The 23,709-nt window shown below is 43.2% G+C and overlaps 1 pseudogene; it reads left to right on the top strand.

Annotated features, from left to right (window-relative positions):
- Positions 1 to 2,052: 2,052 nt before the first annotated feature.
- On the top strand, positions 2,053 to 21,250 carry LOC119921393 (annotated as a pseudogene).
- The last annotated feature ends 2,459 nt before the right edge of the window (positions 21,251 to 23,709 follow it).

Consider the following 23,709-nt stretch of genomic DNA (forward strand, 5'->3'; position numbering starts at 1 on the left):
GTCGATGGCGGGACAGGTGAGAACGAAGCATGGTGAGGAGATTAGCTGCAGAGGAGTGGAGGGTGCGGGCTGGGCTGTAGAAGGAGAGAAGGGAGGTGAGGTAGGAGGGGGCAAGGTGATGGAGAGCCTTGAAGCCTAGGGTGAGGAGTTTCTGCTTGATGCGTAGGTTGATTGGTAGCCACTGGAGATATTCAACCTGATTATAATGATTGCTTACAACAGTGCTTGGCATATAGTGTGCGCTCAACCAATGCCACGTTACCCTCTCAGAGTCACACCAGGAGAGTTTTGAGTACACTACTAGTATTGACTATGGGTAGAAGAGTCAAGCAGAGGCATACCCATTTCATTCCTAGCTTGGGCAGTGGGTGGTGAGTGGAAAGCAATCTTCTACAAGTCAAAAATCACCTGTGCTGGGCAGCAGCAGCATGGAAGACAGTCAAGGGCAGAAACTCGTTTACTGTGCAGAAGGAGGCAATGGTAAACCACTTGGGTATTTTTACCAAGAAAACTCTATGGATACACCAGTAGAATGATTGCATATGGAAGCGGGGCGTTCTGGGAGAGATGTGTTCATGGCACTGCTATGGTTCAGACATGACTAGACAGCATAAGACAACAACAATACCACAGTCATTATTACTGTTTGGTGGTCAAGCAAGAAAGGTGGCATGGCATAAGAAGAAAAATGAAACCCTAGAACAGAGGAAGAGCAATATCTATAATTCTACACTTCTATTCATCTATTTTGATGCTATTCGTGTCTATCTACTTGTTTTGTTTTGCTGTCTGTCTCCCCCTTCTAGACTGTTAGCCCATTGTTGGGTAGGGATTGTCTCTATCTGTTGCCGAATTGTACTTTCCAAGAGCTTAGTACAATACTCTGCACATAGTAAGAACTCAATAAATATGATTGAATGAATGAATAAACATCCATGGCAGAACATTAGGTACTAAACTGAAAGATCAAGCTCCTCGACTTGTCCTTCTGTGTGACCTTCGATAAGTCACTTAACTTCTCTGTGATTCTGTCACCTCATCTATAACTTTTTTCACGATGTGCCAGACACTGTATTAAGTGCTGGGGTAGATACAAGCTGATCAGGTTAGACACAGTCCATGTCCCACACGGGACTCACAGTCTTAATTCCCAGTTTTACAGACGAGGTAACTGAGGAACAAAGAAGTAAAGTGACTTAAGGTTACCAGCAGACAAGTGGCAGGCCTTGGATGAGAACCCAGGTCCTTCTGACTCCCAGACCTCTGCTCTATCCTCTAGATCGCACTGCTCTGGGGAATAAGATTGTGAGCCCTATGTGGGACAGGGACTGTGTCCAACATGATTATCTTGTATCTATCCCAGTGCTTCGTATAGTGTCTGGCATATAGAGAGGACTTAACAAATACTGTGTATATGGCAGGCTTTACACCACCTGACAAAAGCTAGTGGAATTTCCACAGTCCATGCCATTTATATTAATTCAAATCTTAGTGTTCTCCTTCATGGCAATTTTACTGATTAGAAAGCAAAAAAACTTGTTAAAGCCTAGTGAAATTATCTCATTATTTGTCTTTGCAACCCATGAACTAACAGCTGTCACCATACTCAGAAAACAAGGGCAACACTGTTGACAGTGTGCCTGGAAAGATCTCAAAGACCTTCCCTCAGTGAGAACCTACCAGCTGCCCCTTGCTCATGCTTGCAGTGACCTCAGAAATTTATGACAAGTAAAACTGGCCTTCAGGGAGGTATTTTTCTTTCCTCAAGTGAGATGGCCATCCAGTCTCTGATTGACATGGCTTGCATGTGTGTGTGTGTGTGTGTGTGTGTGTGTGTGTGTGTGTGTGTGTGTGTGTTTTCTGTTTTATTTTTCATTTGGGAAGTGGGCGGGTGACACTAATGACCAGTGAGACTAGTAACTGAGCAGTTGGTCACAGGGATAACAACCAAATTCTCCCTTTACCAAAGTTACACCCATCTAGTTTCCTTTGCCTGGAGATGTTAAAAATGGATTTCCAAATTCTTAAAAATGTGCTTTTTTTGTTACTGAAATGAGAACTGCAGGTACCTTATTGATTTTCCATGATAGATGTCAGGGTCTCAGTCAAGGTGAACTGTGTATTGCTTCTGAGAATGTAAGATTGGATTCAATTTGTATTTGAGTTTGACAGGTGCATCTGCCACAACAAAAGCAGTGTGGCCTAGTGGATAGAGCACGGGCCTGGGAATTGAAAGTTCATGGGTTCTAATTCCGGCTCTGCCACCTGTCTGCTATGTGACTTTGGGCTGGTCACTTGGCTTTTTTGTGCCTCAGTTACCTCATCTGTAAAATGGTGATTTGAGACTGTGAGCCTCGTATGGGACAGGGACTGTGTCCAACCCAATTTTCTTGTATCCACTCCAGCACTTAGTACAGTGCCTGGCACATAATAAGTGATTAATAAATAACATAATTATCAATTACTTTTATTAACAGGCTTGTTTATTGAATTTAGCGATTGGTCCCTGATCAAAGTTAGATAACCAGTATGGGGTCTTTTTCCAATACAGCATCTCCTGATACGATCTCCAATTTCCCTCCACCAGTTTCCCTCACTCTCCTCTGATTCTCTTTCCCACTAACACTCTGCTTTGTCACCTTGATCAATTCACTTAATTCCACTTCACCTCAGTTTCCTCATCTGTAAAAAGGGGATAAAATACTTCATTTTTTTCATGATATTTGACAGGAATTTACTATGTGTCAGGCACTGTATTAAGCACCTAGAGGGATATAAGCTACAAGCCACTCAGGTAAGACACAGTACCTGTCCCATAAGGGGCTCACAGTTTTCATCCCCATTTAATAGATGAGGCAACTGAGGGACAGAGAAGTTAAGTGACTTGCCCATACAGCAGACAAGTGACAGAGCCAAAATTAGACCCCACATCCACCTGATTTGGGGTTAAGTACTCAATGCATTCTCAACTCCCTCCTTCCAATTTATTAACTCACTTCTCCTACTATAAACCTCCCTCGGACTCTTCGTTCCACCCAAACCAATCTACTCACTATGCCTCTTGAAAGTAGTGTGGCATAGTGGAAAGAGCTAGGGCTTGGGAGTCAGAGGTCATGGGTTCCAATCCTGGCTCTGCCACTTGTCTTCTGTATGACCTTGGGCAAGTCACTTAACTTCTCTGTGCCTCAGTTACCTCATCCATAAAATGGGGATTGACTATGAGCCCCATGTGGGGCAACCTGGTTACCTTGTATCTACCCCAGTGCTTAGAACAGTGCTTGGCACATAGTAAGCACTTAACAAATACCATTATTATTAGTAGTAGCAGTAGTAGTTGTAGTAGTAGTAGTATTGCTCACAACCTCTCCTATATGCCTGGAACTCACTCTCCCTTCATATATTTTACATTCTTTATTTGTTAAGTAGTAACTCATGACAAATCTCTCTTCTCTCCTTCTTCCTATCTATAAATCACTTTACTGTTTGTCCTCCCTGCTAGATGTAAGATCCTTGAGGACAGGGACCGTGCTTACAAATTCCACTAAGCTCTTTCAAGTGCTTAATACAGTCTTTTTGTCTGATCCTGCCTTGACTACTGTAACAGCCTTCTCACTGACCTCTCTGCCTGCAGCCTCTCCCAACTCCCAGTCCAAATTTCATTTTGCTACCTGACTAATTTTTCTAAAAAAAATATTCTGTGCACTCCTCCCTGCTCCTCTCCAATCGTTGTCCATGCATCTCCACATCAAACAGACATACTGCACCATTACTTTTAAGGATCTTAGTCAGCTCCCATTACAAAACTAGCCCTTGCACCTCTCTCTTCTAACACCAAATTTCTTGTTGTACTTCAATTTTGTCTCTCTTTCCATAGACCCCTTGCTCATGTTCTCCTTCCTGCCTCAAACTCTCTCCCTCTTCATATCTGAGACAACCATTCTCCCCGTCTTCAAAGCCCTACTAAAATCATATCTTCTCCAAGAAGACTTCCATGACTAACCTCTCAGTTTCCAACCCTTATTTCCCTTCCCTTTTCTTTCTCCATCACCCATGCTCTTACATACACGCATATCCTTTTAACTCTTGTTACTTTCCCTATGATTTTTAATGACTCTCCCCAATAGATTGTAAGTTCCTTGTGGGCAGGGATCGGGTCTACCAACTGTATTATATTGCACTCTCTCAAGAACATGATAAAGTGCTCTGCACATTGTAAGCACTTAATAAATACCATGGACCGATTAATTGATTGCTATGCCTACAGTAGTCAATCAGTAAGTCTTAATGATTGATTACTCAGGTAAAGATGCATTGATGTTACATTCATAAAAATTTGTTCATGTTTAATGGTCTTTCTTTCCTTCAGGATGAACCTGTAGCCCATGAACCCAGTCTTCCAAGCTTCGATAATGATACAGAAAGAAAAAGAAAAGTCTTGGGATTCAGAGGCATGATAATTGCTTGGAAAAAAATTAATCAGGATGTGAAAATACCATAGCCACTATGGGCACAGGGAAGAAATATATACTCAACTGTGTTCCATTCTGGCAAAGAACAATTTTGCAATAGGCACATAAAGACAAATGATGTATCATAAATAATTTCATAAATTTACTAGATAATGATAATATGGGATCCTGAACTCTTGTTATGTGCTTGACATAGCAACAGAGTGAAATATCTTGCCCCATTTCACACTCTCTCCATCAGGTTAAGATTCTGTCACCAGTTTTTGTTTTATTCAAATGGCATTTTTGTGAAGTGCTTACTATGTACCATGAACTGTTCTAAGCACTGGGGTCGATATAAGGTAATCAGGTCTGACACAGTCTATTTCCCAAATGGGGCTCACATTCCTAATCCTCGTTTTACAGATGAGGTAACTGAGGCACAGAGAAGTTAAGTGATGTGTCCGAGATCACTCATCAGAAAAGTGCTGGAACTGGGATTAGAACCCATGTCCTTCTCACTCCCAGGCCTATGCTCTATCTACTAGGTCATGGTGCTTCTTTATCTCAGTTCTTAGATGTCAGTTGAACAAGTTGAGTCCAAGATATGTCTTCTCCTTCCTTAAAGTATTACTGTGACAATTTCCCAAAACTCTAATAGTTTAATTTCCCAAATAAATACAGTCTTGACAGAGTTGGAACCGTTGTTGATTTAATCTGGTCATTTTTTCCCTTGATTCATTCCAATTTTGAAAGAATGTAAAGGGAAAAAACAGTTTCCCATTATGGACAAAATTTTATAATTGAGAACACTGAGGGAAGAACAGTCACCCTTCAAGGAACAGGATATCTACAATTTTTCTACTTCTCAGTCTTACCCAAAGCAGACCCCGTACTGTTGGTTCCAGATTTTTCATCCTTCTCTGGTACTGAGTGGCTAAAATGTCATCCTTGTATGGTATCCTAAGGAACCAGAAAATGAAATGGGCAAAAAAGGCAATCACCAAATAATACATTCTAGAAAAACCATCACCCAAATGGGCAAGGTGATTACAGTTTCATAGCACTCACAAGTTGATGGGTGCACAATTACACCATTCAATTATGTGACTGATTGAAGGCAATCCTGAGAACATATGTGAGGACATGCTAAGTGAAATCTGAGCTTTGCTACAGTTTTAATTATCAGATTTTGAATGGACATCTCTGAGAAGTAATAATTAGCATGAATTATAGGCCTGGAACAGTGTCCCTCAGGATCTAAAAAAATGAGTCACTGTAAATGCTCCACGATGGCTTGGGAGTTTCAGTGGGTTTTACATCTACCAGGTACCAAAGTCCTGATGCATTGGAGCCTGGAGACGTTTTTTAATTGTAATATACCAGGCAGACGCATGACTCAAAGAAGAGGAAATATCTATGCTATTTTTCTATTGTTGTGATCATATTTTTATTGGCATCTTTTCTTTTGTATTTGTATTTGAAGATCTTCATTTTAGCTGGTTTGCAGCTTCGGTGGGCTTGCATCCTATATGCAGACTTGGAAAGGGCAGGTAAACCATCAACTTATTTGCATGCATCTAAATTAAGTCCCAAACTGTCTGGCTACTTCTTTTCAGTGAAATGGATGTTCCTATGCCTTTGTTGCTCATTTTAGTTACAGTGGAATTGCTTTGGTATTAACTTGTTCATTTCCAGTGTTTTCCATGCATTGAAGTGCCCTGGTCCACCAAAGTCCCAGACATTCCTCAAGATATATATTTCCTTTTGGGTCAGTACTATGTCCCAGAAGAGTCAATTAGGGACAAGGGGGTTCGTGACTCAGCTTTACCAATGGAATTAGCCACGATATTCAGTATTCCAGTAAGGAAACATTTATTAGTGAACAGAAAACATTAATAGTAAGGAATCCTGCTCGTATTAAGGCCTCAGTCCACGGACAATGAGATCTCTGGCACCATTAAGCCCTCAACACAGGGAAGTTGAGAATTTCCTTCTGTGGATGATCAGTACTCAGTCCAACGATGGGCTTAAAACCAACACGAGCGTTCCTATTTAAAAGGTCTCATTCTGCTCGGGCTGTCTGTGTTGTCCTGTCAGATAACAGTTAGCAGCCAAGTACAGACTGAGACCAGTATGGGATTCCCTGTTTAAAAGGGATAGCCAGGGCTTTCAGATAACAGTGAATAGCAGAGGTTGTTGACCATTACATTGAGCTTCTTCTGCATAATGCCCCTAATTTACCAGTTACAGTTCCATTGTTTTCTGCTCTTAGAAGATATCTCTCCCGGACACCCTGAGGGGGTGTCACCATTTAGGTCTTCACATGGAGCCTATCCATCTGGCTCACCTGTTATCCCAGGAAGCAATATGATGAAGGACATTAAGTTTAACACATTTTTTACACATGGTGCAAACTGCACACTTTACTAAGTTTGATACTATAATAATCAGGCTCCTGGTCAGATGCAATAGAAGCAGGGCTATTCTAGTAGGCTATAACTTGCTTTACCTCAACTCACCATGAAGTAATAATAATAATTGTGGGATTCATTAAGCATTTATTTTGTACCAGGCACCTTCCTAAGTGCTGAGACAGATACAAGACAATCGCGTTGGACAGAGTCCCTGGCCACATAAGGCTCACATTCTTAATTCCCATTTTACAGATGAGTGAACTGAAGCACAGAGAAGTTAAGTGACTTGCCCAAGGTCACACAGCAGACAGGTGGTGTAGCTGAGATTGAAACAAAGGTCCTTCTGACACCCAGGTCTGTGTTCTATCCAATGGGCCATGCTACTTCTCCACCCAAGATCATTTCTCTCTAAATTGAAATCTTGACACATACCCCGTGACTCAAGCCATGATTTTCTCTAGTCTCAGCCTCTCAGTGACATCTCTGTCTCTCCTGTTATCTGAATCTGTGTTCTGGATCCCAGTCCCAAGATGCTGCTGCTGATAATAATAATAATAATAATAATAATAATAATAATAATAATAATAATAATGTCATTTGTTAAGCACTTTCTGTGTGCAAAGCACTGTTCTAAGCACTGGGGGGATACAAGGTGATCGAGTTGTCCCACGTGGGGCTCACAGTCTTAATCCCCATTTTACAGATGAGTTAACTGAGGCTCAGAGAAGTTAAGTGACTTGCCCAAGGTCACACAGCAGACATGCGGCAAAGTCGGGATTCAAACCCATGACCTCTGACTCCCATGCCCAGGCTCTTTCCACTGAGTCAGATGCTTCTCTGTCTTCCTGATTTTCTTGGTTGTCTTCTCAATTTCTAATATCTCTAAAATAAATACATTTATTTACATGGCTCATTATTATGAACGACTGCAAGTACAAGATGCAGTACTATAATAACTTAGTTTTATAGTTTTTTGTGGCATTTGCTAAGTGCTTACAATGTGCCAGGCACTGAACTAAACACTGGACAAGATACAATCAGGTTGTTTCAAGCTAATTAGGTTGGGGCACAGTCCATGTCCCACATGGAGCTCATAGTTTTAATCCCAATTTATAGATAAGGTAACTGAGGTAGAGAGAAGTTAAGTGATTTACCCAAGGTCACAAAGCAGACAAGTGGTAGATTCAGGGTTAGAACCCAGCTCCTTCTGACTCCCAGGCCCATATTCTGTCCACTAGAGCACGCAGCTTCTCACTTTATTTACCACTATGAATCCAGAACTGGCAGGATTCTATATCTTTTCACTTTGCTGGTTCTGAGTACCTTGTAAGTGGGGAATAAATGTCATTAATAAGCAAATAATAATAATAATAATGACATTTATTAAGCAATTACTATGTGCAAAGCACTGTTCTAAGCGCTGGGGAGGTTACAAGGTGATCAGGTTGTCCCACGTGGGGCTCACAGTCTTAATCCCCATTTTACAGATGAGGTAACTGAGGCACAGAGAAGTTAAGTGACTTGCCCCAAATCACACAGCTGACAATTGGCAGAGCCGGGATTTGAACCCACAGCCTCTGACTCCAAAGCCCGTGCTCTTTCCACTGAACCATGCTGCTTCTCAATGATACAAATTATTCAAATGATGTATCTACAGCTTAAGGAATAAACTGAGACTCATTCATCAATCAATATGTGGATGCAAGATCATTTTTTACAAATGCGATAGTTAATGACTGGGGGCATGATTTATAAAAAATAGGTTAAAAAAGTTAAAACTAATTAAATGCACAAGGATTTTTTTTCTGTAAAACCTCAGAGCTCATTATGCTGGAAAAGTTAATTAACTTGATCATTTCTGAAATGTGGAAATGTTTAAGATGACAGTAGTCACAATTTTTTGTGAAAAAATTGGGTTAATTGTTAAGCACGTACTATGTTCCAGGTACTGTACTAAGCGCTGGGATAAATACAAGATAATTTGGTTGGACACAGTCACGGTCCCACGTAGGGCTCACAGTCTTAATTCCCATTTTAAAGATGAAATAATTGAGGGCACAGAGAAGTGAAGTGACGTGCCCCAGGTCACACCGAAGACAAGTGGTGGAGTTGAGATTAGAACCCATGTCCTTTGACTCCCAGGCCCATGCTCTTTCCACTAGGCCACACTACTTCTCACAATTTCTCAGAATTTCACTTTGAGAACAATTAGGAAAGACATTTGGTGATGTGACCTTCTGAGACACATAAAGTCCTGTCAACTGAAAGACCTCTGCAGAAGAGTAAAAATCGCATCTAACTCACTATGGCGAAGTATTGCCCTTTCAATATTTGTGGATATTGAAATGGATTGCTGAATCAGCATGGTCTAGTAGATAGAACATGGGCCTGTCTCATAAGTCATAATTTTAAATACTGTTCTTAATTCATCTGCCTACATCCCCTTCTAGACTGTGAGCCCCCGATTGGGTTGGAACCATCAATCAATCAATCAATCGTATTTATTGAGCTTATACTGTGTGTAGAACACTGTACTAGGCGCTTGAGAAGTACTAGTTGGCAACATATAGAGACAGTCCCTACCCAACAGTGGGCTCACAGTCTAGAAGGGCGAGACAGAGAACAAAATCAAACATATTAACAAAATAAAATAAATGGAATAGATAGGTAAAAGTAAAATAAATAGAGTAATAAATATGTAAAAACATATATACATATATACAGGTGCTGTGGGGAAGGGAAGGAGGTTAGACGGGGGATGGAGAGGGGGTGTCCCTTATTGACACCCATGCCCATCACCCCCTCCAGCTCTTCCATACATTCAACTCCCTTCTCAGGCCCCCGGTTCCTCCCCCTCCTCCTTCCCTCACCCCCAACGATCTGGCCTCCTACTTCATTAACAAAATTAAATCCATCAGGTCCGACCTCCCCAAAGTCTCTTCCCCCCTTTCTCCAACCCCCCGGCTCTCAACACTCTCTGCTACTCTCCCATCCTTCCCAGCGGTATCCTCAGAGGAACTCTCCTCCCTCCTCTCAAGTGCTACTCCGGCCACCTGTGCTTCTGACCCCATTCCCTCTCATCTTATGAAATCTCTCGCTCCATCCCTTCTCCCCTCCTTAACTTCCATCTTCAACCGCTCACTCTCCACTGGTTTCTTCCCCTCTGCCTTCAAACATGCCCATGTCTCTCCCATCCTAAAAAAACCCTCTCTTGACCCCACCTCACCTTCTAGTTATCGTCCCATATCCCTCCTACCATTCCTTTCCAAACTCCTTGAACGAGTTGTCTACAAGCGCTGCCTAGAATTCCTCAACAACAACTCTCTCCTCGACCCCCTCCAGTCTGGCTTCCGTCCCCTTCATTCCACGGAAACTGCACTCTCAAAGGTCACCAATGACCTCCTGCTTGCCAAATCCAACGGCTCATACTCTGTCCTAATCCTCCTCGACCTCTCAGCTGCCTTTGACACTGTGGACCACCCCCTTCTCCTCAACACGTTATCTGACCTTGGCTTCACAGACTCCGTCCTCTCCTGGTTCTCCTCTTATCTCTCCGGTCGTTCTTTCTCAGTCTCTTTTGCAGGCTCCTCCTCCCCCTCCCATCCTCTTACTGTGGGGGTTCCCCAAGGTTCAGTGCTTGGTCCCCTTCTGTTCTCAATATACACTCACTCCCTTGGTGACCTCATTCGCTCCCACGGCTTCAACTATCATCTCTACGCTGATGACACCCAGATCTACATCTCCGCCCCTGCTCTCTCCCCCTCCCTCCAGGCTGGCATCTCCTCCTGCCTTCAGGACATCTCCATCTGGATGTCCGCCCGCCACCTAAAGCTCAACATGTCGAAGACTGAGCTCCTTGTCTTCCCTCCCAAACCTTGTACTCTCCCTGACTTTCCCATCTCTGTTGACGGCACTACCATCCTTCCCGTCTCACAAGCCCGCAAACTTGGTGTCATCCTCGACTCCGCTCTCTCATTCACCCCTCACATCCAAGCCGTCACCAAAACCTGCCGGTCTCAGCTCCGCAACATTGCCAAGATCCGCCCTTTCCTCTCCATCCAAACCGCTACCCTGCTAATTCAAGCTCTCATCCTATTCCGTCTGGACTACTGCACTAGCCTTCTCTCTGATCTCCCATCCTCGTGTCTCTCTCCACTTCAATCCATACTTCCTGCTGCTGCCCGGATTATCTTTGTCCAGAAACGCTCTGAACATATTACTCCCCTCCTCAAAAACCTCCAATGGCTACCGATCAATCTGCGCATCAGGCAGAAACTCCTCACCATGGGCTTCAAGGCTGTCCATCACCTCGCCCCCTCCTACCTCACCTCCCTTCTCTCCTTCTACTGCCCAGCCCGCACCCTCCGCTCCTCCACCACTAATCTCCTCACTGTACCTCGCTCTCGCCTGTCCCGCCATCGACCCCCGGCCCACGTCATCCCCCGGGCCTGGAATGCCCTCCCTCTGCCCATCCGCCAAGCTAGCTCTCTTCCTCCCTTCAAGGCCCTGCTGAGAGCTCACCTCCTCCAGGAGGCCTTCCCAGACTGAGCCCCTTCTTTCCTCTCCCCCTCGTCCCCCTCTCCATCCCCCCGTCTTACCTCCTTCCCTTCCCCACAGCACCTGTATATATGTATATATGGTTGTACATATTTATTACTCTATTTATTTATTTATTTATTTATTTTACTTGTACATTTCTATCCTACTTATTTTATTTTGTTGGTATGTTTGGTTCTGTTCTCTGTCTCCCCCTTTTAGACTGTGAGCCCACTGTTGGGTAGGGACTGTCTCTATGTGATGCCAATTTGTACTTCCCAAGCGCTTAGTACAGTGCTCTGCACATAGTAAGCACTCAATAAATACGATTGATTGATTGATTAATTGATTGAGAGGAAGGAGGGGGCTCAGTCTGGGAAGGCCTCCTGGGGAAGGTGAGCTCTCAGTAGGGCCTTGAAGGGAGGAAGAGAGCTAGCTTGGCGGATGGGCAGAGGGAGGGCATTCCAGGCCAGGAGGATGACGTGGGCCGGGGGGCGATGGCGGGACAGGCGAGAACGAGGCACGGTGAGGAGATTAGAGGCAGAGGAGCGGAGGGTGTGGGCTTGGCTGTAGAAGGAGAGAAGGGAGGTGAGGTAGGAGGGGGCGAGGTGATGGAGAGCCTTGAAGCCGAGGATGAGGAGTTTCTGCCTGATGCGCAGATTGATTGGTAGCCACTGGAGATTTTTTTGAGGAGGGGAGTAACATGCTCAGAGCGTTTCTGGACAAAGACAATCCGGGCAGCGGCATGAAGTATAGATTGAAGTATACCATCTCTATATGTTGCCAACTTGTACTTCCTAAGAGCTTAGTACAGTGCTCTGCACACAGTAAGCCCTCAATAAATACGATTGAATGAATGAATGAATACATATTTTATCCATCACCAAATCCTGTCGGTGCAACCTTCACAATACTGTTAAAAATCCACCCTTCACTCTCCATCCAAACAGCCACTATGTTGATCCAAGCACTTATTCTATCCCAACCTGACTATTGCAATACTATTTCTACTTCAGTCCTCACTTCACTATGCTGCTTGGATCATTTCTCTAAAAATCAATCAATCAATCAATCATATTTATTGAGCACTTACTGTGTGCAGAGCACTGTACTAAGAGCTTGGGAAGTACAAGTTGGCAACATATAGAGACAGTCCCTACCCAACAGTGGGCTCACAGTCTAAAATGACTTCCCACTGCCCAAAGATCTCCAATCCAACTCTGCCAGAATTGTTGGGTTTAAAGCACTCGATCAGCTTGCCCCCTTCTATCTTACCTCAATCAAATCATTGATATTTACTGATTACTGTGGGCAAGACACTGTACTAAGAGCCTGGGAGAGTACACTATGACAGAGTTAGTGGACATGTTCCCTGCACACAAGGAGCTAACGTCTAGAGGGGGAGATGGACATTAATATAAGTTATGAATATGTACAGAAGTGCTTGGGGTTGAGGGTGGGGTGAATGTCAAGGGGTTAAAGAGTACAGATAGAAGTGCATAGGCCCATTACCTACTGATTTTCTACTACAACCCTCCAACACCAACCCACTCACTGTAACTTGAACTCTATCTTGCTGTTGACCCCTTGCCCATAACCTCCCTCTGGCCTGGAACTCCCTCCCCTTCCTATGTGACTGACCACCATTTTCTCCACCTTCAAAGCCTTATTCAAATCACATCTTCTTCAGAGGTCTTTCCTGACTAAGCCCTCCATTTCCCTACGTCCTCTCCTTTCTGTGTCACTCATGTACTTGAATCATACCCTTTAAGGACTTGATACTCACTCTACCCTCAGCCCCATGGCACTTACAGATGTATCCATAAATTGTTTTAATGTCTCTCTTTCAGGTTAGACTTTAAACACCTTTTGGGAAGGGATCATGTCTACCAGTCTCGTAGCATTGTACTCTACCAAGTGCTTAATACAGTGCTCTGCACACAGTAAGCACCCAATAAATGCCATTGAGTGATCTTGACTACCTGTGAAAAAGCCTTCTCAGGTTGTAGCTCTCCACGCAAAATGAGCTGGAAAGTGAGATGGTTATCTACCTATTTCAGAATGAAATGCCTTTTTTTGCATTGGATTACTTAACTAAATTCACTGTATAATTTCTTCACTCACTGCTTCAAGTTTCAGTTGTTACATTCACAGTAGGAGTGATGTGCATTCCAGAGACACATAATCCACACCTTCATGGGTTATGTGGGCATGGTTGAGATTTCTCTCTGCCATGAGGGCTCAAAAGTTGAAAGTTACAGAGAACCAGAAGGATATTTTTTGTCCTTTCATACTATTCTGTTACCCATTTAAACTCTCACGTGGATATTAATCTGTTGATTCATCATTCAGTGACATATATTAATTGCTTCATTTTTTTATTATGTTTCTTCTTATGCTATTTTATCTGTTGTATATTTGGCAATTTGTATCCACTTGTTTTCCCCATTACATTTCAAGTTATTTGACTCTGTCTTTCGCCTCTATGGCTTATTCCCAAAATCTTATTATAGGGCCCTGAGCATAGAATATATTCAATAAAAGCAGTTGACGATGATGACGTCAAGATAGACGTAATAATAATGAAAGTATTGGACTGAAGATTCTGGACCACTGCTAATGTGAATCTGTTGAGGATCCTGGAAAGAAAAGAATTTAGAGCTGTCAAGAATCCTCAGTGGATTTCATTCCCATCAATTCCGTCCAAAATACAGAAATCAGTCAGAAAATAGAGTCCAACTCCTTCCACAAAGGGAGTTGTGGTGAAGTCATGGAAGGATGAATGCTTCATTTCTTCTCTACAATTCCCAAACCTGCGTCCTGTGGTACAGGATGTATACAAAGTAGCTGCTGTTATGCTTTGAGCTGGGTTGACAGAATGTTGAATCAGGCAACAGCACTTCTCTAGTTATAGGAAAAATAGTTATAATATTGTTATTTGTTGAGTTTCCACTGCAAGGCATGTACTGAATTAAGCATGCTCCCTGTCCTTAATGATCTTATCCTCTAGTGGGGGAAACAGATATAAAAGTGTTTACAAATAGGGTAACCCTAAGATGAATTGGCTTTTTTCTCTTCACCATGAGTTTGGAAAGAGGAGAACCAACTCTGTTAATAGGAACCCCTGTATTTGCATAGATATATCTGCTGTTCTTAGTATTCTTCTTTGCAATATGCTTGATGCTGCATGTTCTATGTATTCAATCATATTTGATGTTCTGTTCTTGACAGGAAACCATTTCCCCTAAAAGGGAGAAACCAAAAAGAGTCTTTTTATGACAAAACAATCATATTTGTTGTTTAGGAGTTAGACCGTATCCTTTCTCATTCTCTTTGTTTGCTACACACTAATGTGTTAGTTGTTGTATTTCCCCTACAGTTAATTGGAATTCAACATTTTTTTTCCCCCAAGGAAACTAGATCGCAAAATGGAGAAGGAAAAATTAAACAATACGTTACTGAATTTATTTTTCTGGGACGCTCTGTCCAGCCAAGGGTCCAGCTTATGCTTTTCATCATTTTCTTGTTCTTCTACCTGCTAACATTGGCTGGAAACGTTGTCATAATTACTGTCATCTGCCTGGAACCCCGACTTCAAACCCCAATGCTACTGTGGGCCCAATGTATTAAACCATTTCTTCTGTGAAGTGCCAATAGCCTTGAGGCTGATGTGTACAAACAATTCCCTCCTGCAGATGGTGGTGTTTGTCTTCAGCCTCATTATAGTCTTCATTCCTTCTCTCCTCATCGTGGTCTCCTATGCCCACATCCTCCTGTCCATCCTTGGGAGACATTGCACTGTGGGGAGGTGCAGGGAGTTTTTGATTTGTTTCTCACTTGACCATGGTGGCTCTCTTCTATGGGATGGCCATCTTTGTGTACATGGGGCCTCAGTCTGGTGCCTCTCAGGCTGGTGGAAAGGTCATTGCGTTAGTCTACATAGTAATCACACGCATACTCAATCCCCTGATTGAGAAACCAGAAATTGAAAGGTGCTCTAAGGAAAGTCATCAACAGACAGAAGAAACCAGAACATTAGGATCGTCATTCAACAAGTGGTATTTAGTGAGTATTTACTGTGTGAAGAGCACTGAACTCAAAACCTGGGAGGGAACCACAAGATAGAGTTGGTAAAAATGGCCCCTCTCCTCAAGGAGTTGACAATCAAGTGGGTAAAGTTCTTTCTGTGGTGATTTTCATAGCATACAGAGGTGATGCAGTGAATCTCAGGGAATTAAGCATATAGCTGCTCTACTCATTCAAAGGAGAGGCCACTGACAGTGAAATTCACGTATGCGTTTTTCAGTGGCTGAAAAGACAATGCAGCAGGAACAGTCAATTCATTCAATCGTATTTATTGAGCACTTATTGTGTGCAGAGCGCTGTACTAAGCGCTTGGGAAGTACAAGTTGGCAACATATAGAGACGGTCCCTACCCAACAGCGGGCTCACAGTATAGAAGGGGGAGACAGACAACAAAACAAAACACATTAACAAAATAAAATAGAATAAATATGTAAAAGTAAAATGAATAGAGTAATAAATATGTACAAACATATATACATATATACAGGTGCTGTGGGGAGGAGAAGGAAGTAAGGTGGGGGAATGGGGAGGGGGAGGAGGTGGAGAGGAAGGAGGGGCTCAGTATGGGAAGGCCTCCTGGAGGAGGTGAGCTCTCAGTAGGGCTTTGAAGGGAAGAAGAGAGCTAGCTTGGCGGATGTGCGGAGGGAGGGCATTCCAGGCCAGGGGAATGACGTGGGCCGGGGGTCGATGGCGGGACAGGCGAGAACGAGGCACAGTGAAGAGATTAGCGGCAGAGGAGTGGAGGGTGCGGGCTGGGCTGTAAAAGGAGAGGAGGGAGGTGAGGTAGGAGGGGGCGAGGTGATGGAGAGCCTTGAAGCCGAGGGTGAGGAGTTTTTGCCCGATGCGTAGGTTGATTGGTAGCCATTGGAGATTTTTGAGGAGGGGAGTAACATGCCCAGAGCGTTTCTGCACAAAGACTATCCGGGCAGCGGCATGAAGTATGGATTGAAGTGGGGAGAGACAGGAGGATGGGAGATCGGAGAGGAGGCTGATGCAGTAATCTAGTCGGTATAGGATTAGAGATTGAACGATCAGCGTAGCAGTTTGGATGGAGGGGTAAGGGCGGATCTTGGCGATGTTGCAGAGGTGAGACCAGCAGGTTTTGGTGACGGATTGGATGTGAGGGGTGAACGAGAGAGCGGAGTCGAGGATGACGCCAAGGTTGCGGGCCTATGAGACGGGAAGGGTGGTAGTGCCGTCAACAGTGATGGGAAAGTTAGGGAGAGGGCAGCGTTTGGGAGGGAATATAAGGAGTTCAGTCTTTGACATGTTGAGTTTTAGATGGCGGGCTGACATCCAGGTGGAGATGTCCTAAAGGCAGGAGGAGATACGAGCCTGGAGGGAGGGAGAGAGAGCAGGGGCAGAGATGTAGATTTGGGTGTCATCAGCGTAGAGATGATAGTTGAAGCCGTGGGAGCAAATGAGTTCACCAAGGGAGTGAGTGTAGATAGAGAAGTCAAGACCATGATATGTCCACCCAACAACGATTCTTCACTTTGCAGTGGAAAAAATGAAGGGGCTGTTAATGGTTAGCCATGCTCAGTCACAAACTTTCTGGTCAACCCATGGCAAGTCCCTTCAGCTTCCTGGATTTCCATTTAGTTATTCCAAAGGAAACTCACCCCAAGGATGCTAGTTATTTCTAGAAAGTCCTGCAGTTAAAATCTTGGCAGTAGCCACCACTCCCTCACTTGGGATCTGCCTGGGCCATTTCAAAGCATCAGGAAGATTGCAAGACATTAGCTAGGCAACAGTGAGGGGAAAGGACTGGTTTTGGAGCTCTAATCCACCTCTTAAAAATGGCAGCCTGTCCTAAGGGGAAATAATTTCCTGAAACTCAGTCGGAGTAACTATGCATGGAAATGTGCACCAACTCAGTTGTATTATACACTCCTAAGCTCTTAGTACAGTGATCTGAACATTGTTAGCACTCAATAAATACCACTGAAAACTATATACTTATATTAATGGTTGTCTCTCCCTCTAGACTGTAAACTCATTGTGGGCAGGGAACGTGTCTGCCAACTCTGTTGTAATTTCCCAAGTGCTTAGCACAGTGGTCTGCACATAATACACACTCAATAAATACCATTGATGATGAGGATTGGTGATTGATTGATTGTTAGAGAGTATTTTCTGTTTTAGGAATAAATTTCTGGAATAAAAAAAACCAGCGACCAAAGAAAGATTTACTGGGAAATTCACATTTTGCAGTTTTAAGCCAAGTCAAAAGGTAAATTTAAACCTGATCTTTAATAAGTTCCTATTTTAGATTTTTATCAGTCTTTTACTTTTAAGACGATGTGGCACTTTCATAAAATCTTAGGAATTAAATTAATTAAGCATCTTCATATCCTTTGCTATGGTTAAAAGCAACATCAGGAATAATTAATACTGGACGCAGGTCTAATCAATACTTAGTTATTTGAAACTGATACTTGGTAAAATAAAAGGTAGTGGGGCAATGCCAACCCACCCACACAGGGACACTTTTACTGGGCAACCCATTAGAGACACCGCGAACATCTGGGTGCTTTTAAGGGGTATATAATATGTCAGGGACTTGCTGAGCTATGACCTGCACAAAATATGCTAGGCTTCGGGTAACCTTTTTTGTTTGGTTTCCTTGACCAATACCGGGTGGGATGGCTAGCTGCAGCTGCGGTGAGAGATGGGTGGAGGTGATAGGAAGGTCTCACCCTACCCGATTCCCTCATTCATTCACTTTATTGAGCACTTACTGTGTGCAAAGCACTATACTAAGTGATTGAAAAGCACAATTCCCTCCCGTTCTTTTCTAGCTTTGCTGAAGTAGAGTTTTATTACATTTGGGAAAGTGCATAGTCACTTAGATAAGTTGACTTGAAGGTGGTCAATTTTTTTGAGGAATTTGTCAAATAGGAGGGTCACTGTCCAAAACGTTGCCTTGACTTCACAGCACCCTTGTGTACTTGCTCTGAGTCTGTCCCATCTACAGGGAGCATCCCTTGGAACCACGGCTCCTGGGATGGCCCCCAGCCTCCCAAGCTCCAAAGGGAATAAGAAGAATAATTGGGATAGATAGAAGGTTCGGTCACCCAACCTTGCTCCCAGACTGCCCATCTCTGTGACTAACACTATGAAAAAAACCAATCTGGATCCTGGATTTGACCTCTATTGGTTCCTGACAGACTAGAGCAGGTACAGAGCCTTGAGGAAAACGGGTGGCTCTGGGATCCAGAAACTCCTCACCCTCATCCTCGGCTTCAAGGCTCTCCATCACCTCGCCCCCTCCTACCTCACCTCCCTTCTCTCCTTCTACAGCCCAGCCCGCACCCTCCACTCCTCTGCCGCTAATCTCCTCACCGTGCCTCGTTCTCGCCTGTCCCGCCGTCGACCCCCGGCCCACCTCTTCCCCCTGGCCTGGAATGCCCTCCCTCCCAACATCCGCCAAGCTAAATCTCTTCCTCCCTTCAGGGCCCTACTGAGAGCTCACCTCCTCCAGGAGGCCTTCCCAGACTGAGCCGCCTCCTTCCTCTCTGCCTCCTCCCCCTCTTCATCCTCCCTGTCTTACCTCCTTCCTTTCCCCACAGCACCTGTTTATATGTATGTTTGTACATATTTATTACGCTATTTATTTATTCATTTTACTTGTAGATATCTATTCTATTTATTTTATTTTGTTAATATGTTTGGTTTTTTTCTCTGTCTCCCCCTTCTAGACTGTGAGCCCACTGTTGGGTAGGGACCGTCTCTATATGTTGCGAACTTGTACTTCCCACAGGCTTAGTACAGTGCTCTGCACACAGTAAGTGTTCAATAAATACGATTGATTGATTGATTGATTGATCCAGGGAATACTGGTTGTCCAGCACAGTGAATACTCTGGGCCCACTTGCTTGTCTAATAATTTTCAGGCAAAATTCGAGTGCTACTGTGTCTTCCTTTGGTTTGAGAGGACTATAAGCCAAGGCTCAGTTGTACCAGCTTGCAAATGTAGAAAAATTCATTTTTATAGACTTAAATTCCACTCACATTTGCATAATCACCTCCATTCTTCCCACCTAGGGAAACTTCATCCAGGAGTAGTTAGCACTGTTGAAAAATAGCATGGCATAGTGATAGACCACGGGCCTGGGAATCATAAGGTCATGGGTTCTAATCCCCACTCTGCCACTTGTATGCTGTGTGACCTTGGGCAAGTTACTTCACTTCTCTGTGCCTCAATTACCTCATCGATAAAATGGGGATTGAGACTGCTCACAGTGTGAGATAGACACTGTGTCCAACCCAGTTTGAGGTAGAAGCAGCATGGCCTATTGGAAAGGGCACGAGCCTGGAAGTCAGGGGTCATGGTTTCTAATCCTGGCTCCAGCACATGTCTGCTGTGTGATCTTGGGCAAGTCACTTCACTTCTCTGTGCCTCACATGCCATAACTGGAAAATGGGAATAAGACTGTGAGCCCCATGAAGGACAGGATTGTGGCTCATCTGATTACCTTGTATCTACTCCAGCACTTAGAACAGTGTTTGGCACATAGTAAATCCTTAACAAATACCACAGTTATCATTGTTATTATTATTATTATCATCATTATTATCATGCATATGTGGAGGAGTAAATGCATTCTGTAGAGAAAATCAATCAATCAATGGTATTTATTGAGCACTTATAATGTGCAGAGCACTGTACTAAACACTTGGGTGCTTCTACCACTAATGTGATTGGACCCAATCTCTATCCCACATGGGGCGCAAGTCTCAATCCCCATTTTACAGATGAGGTAACTGAGGCACAGAGAAGTGAAGTGACTTGCTCAAGGTCATAGAGCAGACAATAGCACAGAATTAGCCAGCATGTTCCCTGACAGTCTAGAAAAATGTTCGACTCATAGTTGTCAAGAGTCCTGCTTCAGAGCTGTACCCTATCCTCTTTGCAATTTTTCTTGCCGTATACCTCATAACTGTGGTGGGGAATGTCGGCATGATTGTTCTCATTCGAATCACTCCCAAACTGCACAATCCCATGTACAATCCTCAGCCACCTCTCCTTCGTGGATCTATGCTATGCCAGCAATATCTCCCCTCACATGTTGGTGCATTTCTTATCAGAGAAGAAGACCATTTCCTTTATTGGTTGTTTCATTCAATTTACTATTTTCATCTCTCTGGCCATCACCGAACAGTACCTGCTAATGGCTATGGTTTACAACCGCTATGTGGCAATTTGCAGCCCGCTGCTTTATGGAAGCAAAATGTCTAGGGGAGTTTGCATCAGTATGATGGCTCCTTATGTCTACAGCTTCCTTAATAGCTTGATCCAGATGGTGTTGTTGCTCCGTTTGTCATTTTGTGGTTCTAATGAAGTAAATGACTTCTACTGTACCGATCCTCCTCTCTTAGTCCGGTCTTGCTTCAACACCTTCGTCAAAGAAACTGCCATGTTTGTGGGTTCTGGTTTCACCTCATCTGCTCTCTCTTGATCATTCTAATCTCCTATGCTTTCATCTTTGCTGTCATTCTGAGGATCCGTTCAGCTGAGGGAGACTTAAAGCCTTCTACACCTGTGGCTCCCACCTGACCACTGTCACCATATTTTATGGGACTCTTCTCTGCATGCATCTAAAACCTCCCACCGAGTGGTCAGATAAACAGGGAAAAATCTTTGCTCTCTTTTATATCTTTGTGTGCCCCATGTTGAACACTTTCATATACAACATGAGGAATAATGAGGTGAAGAATGCTATGAACAGAGTTCTCAAATTTCAGTTGTTGACCAAATAAAATTGTTCTTTCCTTTCCCTCCCACTTTTTTGAATCTGCTATCTGGCAGAGGCATTTAAGTTAAATTCTGTTTCACATTGATAACATTTTGTAGTATTCCAAATTAATGATGATGATGTTCGTGGTATTCATTTAGTGCCCACTATGTGCCAAGCACTATGGTAGATACAGTCAAATCAGATCAGACTTAGTCTCCCTGCCACATGGGGATCACAGTTGTAGAGAGAGAGGAAAAAAAAGGCATTTAATCCTCATTTTATAGGTGAGAAAACGGAGGCACAGAGAAGCCCAAGGTCACACTGCTGACAAATGACAGGACTGAAATTAGAATTTAAGTCCCATGATTCCTAGTCCTGTGCTGTATGACTTTCCTTATTACCTCTAGAGGACTTAATGGTACTCGGGAGCCACTTGGGATGCTGGACCTGGGCCTCTCTTGACATCCTTAGCCCATTTGGGTAGTGCCATGATCTTCTGAACTCACAATCCAGTCAGCCAATCTACTGATACACCCCAATCCTGAGCTTGGAGTCTACGCACTCTCTTGCTCCACAGATGCCCTCTCTGTCATCCTTCCTGGTGCATATATCGGCCTTCATTACCAATACTTTCTCCCCAGAGCGGAGTTCAATGCCACGGTTCACCTGGGCAAGCTCCAGTAAAGATGTGCTCCCAGGTGCAGCCGGATCAACTGAAGTAACACAGATCTTCCTCTGCCCATCACCCTGCAGTCCACAATCAAACTAAGACCTTCATTTCATCTCTCTGATTCCTCTATTTGCCTCCTTTACTCTGTTTTATATTGTTTTTAAATCTCTCAAATCAATTTCTTAGATCTTTAAACCTCCCCTTTGTACGTGGATAAATCTGGTTATATCCATCTAGAATGTAAGCTCATTATGGGCATGGAATGTGTCTGTTTATTGTTCTGTTGTACTCTCCCAGGAGCATAGCAAGTTTTCAATAAATATGACTATAACCTGACCAAGTTGCTTCTTTCAACAGCTTCAATATTCCTCAGAGACCTTGACCCTGAAATTATTTTTTTGATACTATCATAAATTGTATGGTTGAAAAAAAAGGTATCATGCACTTTCCAGCTCCCACAGTGGGTTACTCTCTGGGTAATATCCAGCCGACCAAAGATCTTGAGGCTTCAAAATCAAAATCAAAGACTCTTGGGCCCTCTGCACTTGAGAAAACACACTCTTCATTTGTTCATTCCCTTGCCCCTAGGTGAGTCTTCATTCAATAAATGGTTTGAGACAATTAAAGAAGCAACCACTTAAAAACTGCTAATGATGACACTGACCCTCTAACATGGGAATGCAGGTCAAAGTGTAAAAGGGTCCAGTTAATTTAAGTAAACAAGCATGCTGAATTTCATTTTAATTTCCTTTATGTCTATTGCAATTCTAATGGGTGGCTTTGACAGAAAAGTATGCAGATGGAAATGCTGAGAGAATCTAGAAAGGGTAAAGGGATGACGCCTTGCTTTGGCCAACAAAAATGCACGAGAGCAAATCTGGATGCATATCTCCAACTCTTCCTCCTTTGCCTGAAAAAGGATTTTGGCTGTCCACTTTTGTCTGTATTCTGAATTCCTTATGAGTGATTGATTTTTCTAAAATATACCAATGTAAACCTGGGCAAGATGAGCAAAGTCAAACGTATTATTTATCACATATCTTTGTAAATTATTCTCTTCTGTCTATATGTAATTTTGCCATTTTTTATAATGAGGAGTGTAGCATTTTAATGCCTCTCATGTCTAACAACCCAAGTTACTCAGTCTAAAATTGATCCATATGAGGAGACCTAACTGAATCATTAATGCTAATGACAAATATGATTCTGGTCAAGTCTCATTAAGCATTGAAAAATAACAACACTCTAAACTGGTGATGGAAGACCAGTTAAATAAAAGACAAAGGAAACACTATCATGTTAAAGAAAATTCACTTCTATATTCTGTAACTCTCCCAAGTTCTTAGTGCAGTGCTGTGCACATAGCACATAAATACCATTGATTGATTGATTGCTATTCCACCTCAGACATGCTTTCTGAGGGGGCATTGTAATTTCTGGTTTCTGTGTTTGGGTCCCTGCATGGCTCAAGATCAAGTCTGTTTATTTGTAACTGATGTCTGTTTCCCCACCTCTAGACTGTGAACTCATTGTGGGCAGGGATCATCTCTCTTTATTGATGCACTGTACTTTCCCAAATGCTTAGTACAGTACTCTGAACACAGTAAACCCTCCATAAATATGATTGAACGAATGAATTCCACCCCAGGAAGCTCTGGCTGATCACTTCACTTTCCTTCTATTTTATAATAGTCCTTCTAGAATGTTGCTTCAGGGATAGTCATTAATATCAATCGTATTTTCGTTCATGAATTTGCTCATCATTCGGGATCTCTCTGCTATCCAGGTCCATTCCCTGCTCTATTCCCAGC

This window comes from Tachyglossus aculeatus, assembly GCF_015852505.1.
Source record: "Tachyglossus aculeatus isolate mTacAcu1 chromosome 12 unlocalized genomic scaffold, mTacAcu1.pri SUPER_6_unloc_2, whole genome shotgun sequence".
NCBI classification, from domain to species: Eukaryota; Metazoa; Chordata; class Mammalia; order Monotremata; family Tachyglossidae; genus Tachyglossus; species Tachyglossus aculeatus.